The sequence below is a fragment of the Dama dama genome, chromosome 12 (assembly GCF_033118175.1).
Source record: "Dama dama isolate Ldn47 chromosome 12, ASM3311817v1, whole genome shotgun sequence".
Lineage (NCBI taxonomy): Eukaryota > Metazoa > Chordata > Mammalia > Artiodactyla > Cervidae > Dama > Dama dama.
The window spans coordinates 18876385-18879071 of record NC_083692.1 but is presented as its reverse complement, the minus strand read 5'-3'; the positions used below and the strand labels follow the sequence as shown (position 1 = coordinate 18879071).

The window sequence follows — 2687 nt, the reverse complement described above, 5'->3', positions numbered from 1 at the left end:
TTTTTATTCATTGGAGGCTAATTACTTTACAATATTGTAGTGGTTTTTGCCATACATTGACATGAATCAGCCATGGATTTACATGTGTTCCCCATCCCGATCCCCCCTCCCACTTCCCTCCCCATCCCATCCCTCTGGGTCTTCCCAGTGCACCAGCCCTGAGCACCCATCTCATGCATCCAACCTGGGCTGGTGATCTGTTTCACCCTTGATAGTATACTTGTTTCAATGCTGTTCTCTCTGAATATCCCACCCTCGCCTTCTCCCACAGTCTAAAAGTCTGTTCTGTACATTTGTGTCTCTTTTTCTGTTTTGCATATAGGGTTATCGTTACCATCTTTTTAAATTCCATATATATGCGTTAGTATACTGTATTGGTCTTCATCTTTCTGGCTTACTTCACTCTGTATAATGGGCTCCAGTTTCATCCATCTCATTAGAACTCATTCAAATGAATTCTTTAAAAATATGGAATGCTTCACAAATTTGCTTGTCATCCTTGCGCAGGGGCCATGCTAATCTTCTCTGTATCGTTCCAATTTTAGTATATGTGCTGCCGAAGCGAGCACTGTCTCTGCTTTTTAATATGCTATCTAGGTTGGTCATAACTTTCCTTCCAAGGAGTAGGCGTCTTTTAATTTCATGGCTGCAATCACCATCTGCAGTGATTTTGGAGCCCCCCAAAAAATAAAGTCTGACACTGCTTCCACTCTTTCCCCATCTATTTCCCATGAAGTGATGGGACCAGATGCCATAATCTTAGTTTTCTGAGTGTTGAGCTTTAAGCCAACTTCTTCACTCTCCTCTTGCACTTTCATCAAGAGGTTTTTTAGTTCCTCTTCATTTTCTGCCATAAGGGTGGTGTCATCTGCATACCTGAGGTTATTGATATTTCTTCTGGCAATCTTGATTCCAGCTTGTGCTTCTTCCAGCCCAGCGTTTCTCATGATGTACTCTGCATATAAGTTAAATAAGCAGGGTGGCAATATACAGCCTTGACGTACTCCTTTTCCTATTTGGAACCAGTCTGTTTGTCCATGTCCAGTTCTAACTGTTGCTTCCTGACCTGCATATAGGTTTCTCAAGAGGTGGGTCAAGTGGTCTGGTATTCCCATCTCTTTAAGAATGTTCCACAGTTTATTGTGATCCATACAGTCAAAGGCTTTGGCATAGTCAATAAAGCAGAAATAGATGTTTTTCTGGAAATCTCTTGCTTTTTCAATGATCCAGCAGATGTTGGCAATTTGATCTCTGGTTACTCTGCCTTTTCTAAAACCTTCAATAGGTGAATGGAAAAACTAACAGTGGTACATCCATATGATGAAATATTATTCACAGACAAGAAAGAAGCTCTCAAGCCACAAAAAAGTATGGGTAATCTTGAATATATATTGCTAAGTGAAAGAAGTTAGCCTGAAAAGGCTACTAATATATGATTTTAATTATATGACATTCTGGAAAAGGCAAAATAACAGAGATAATAAAAAGATCATTGATCGTTGGGTGTTTGAGAGGAGGAAGAGAGGATGGAAAAGAGGAAGCATAGAAGATTTTTAGGGTGGTTAAACTATTCTCTATGATACCAAAATGGTGAATACAAGGCATTATGCATTTGTTAAAACCTATAGAACTATACAGCAAAAGAATGAATCTCAATGAATACCAATTTTTTAATAAAATCATTTAGGAGGTCAGGGAGTCCCAGGAAGAAACCCAGACTATGGTAAGAGACTATAATTGTAACCTCAATTTAAATACATATTTTTGTTACAGATAGTGTGATGATGATAAAAAATATTTTCAAGCATAAATATAGAATATATTAGAATAAACTTCTGTGTGGAACTCATTTAAAAATAGAAAGTAAGTTTAAAAAAATTTAAACTTTCAACTTCAAAGAAGAGCTTATTTATTTTACAATTTTTAGTATGGATAGTATATGTGTGCTAAGTTGCTTAAGTCATGTCTGACTTTTGCAACCCCACGGTCTGTAGCCTGCCAGGCTTCGCCATCCATGGGATGCTCCAGGCAAGAATACTGAAGTGGGGAGAAGGAAATGGCAACCCACTCCAGTATTCTTGCCTGGAAAAGTCCATGGACAGAGAAGCCTGGTGGGCTGCAGTCCATGGGGTTACATGACCGAGCATGTGTGCATGAGGGTGGAGGGAGATGGGTTGGTAGCAATAAACTGGTAGAACTAAAAAAAAAAAAAAAAGAATACTGGAGTGAGTTGTCATTTCCTTCTCCAGGGGATGGATGGTAGGTACCAAACTGTTAGAGATCTCGTTGGATGTATTCTTGAAGTGATATAACAACTAGTTAAAATATCAATATATAATACTAGAATATGTAGATGTTAGAAATTAGACTCTGTCTACTTAAACTTAAAAACATTTTAAAAAATTACTTATGTATTATTTATTTTTGGCTGTGCAGGGTCTTTGTTGCTGTGCGTGGGCTTTCCCTACTCTCTAGTTGCAGCGTGTAGACTTCTCATGTCGAAGCTTCCAGGCTCTAGAGCACAAGCTCAATAGCTGTGGCACAGAAGCCGAGCTGTTCTGTGCTCAGGTCTTTCTGGATCAGGGATGGAGCCTGTGTCTCCTGTGTTGTCAGGCAGATTCTCTACCATTGAACCACCAGGGAAGTCCTTAAAAACATTTTTGATGTTGATGAAAAAAAGGTGAAGA

At 39.0% G+C, this 2687-nt stretch overlaps 1 non-coding gene across 1 annotated transcript; it reads right to left on the bottom strand.

The window, feature by feature from the left end:
• Nucleotides 1-462: 462 nt before the first annotated feature.
• On the bottom strand, nt 463-569 carry LOC133067610 (U6 spliceosomal RNA). Its single transcript, XR_009695377.1, has one exon. It is a non-coding gene; the product is annotated as a U6 spliceosomal RNA (small nuclear RNA).
• Between the last annotated feature and the right edge of the window lie 2118 nt (nt 570-2687).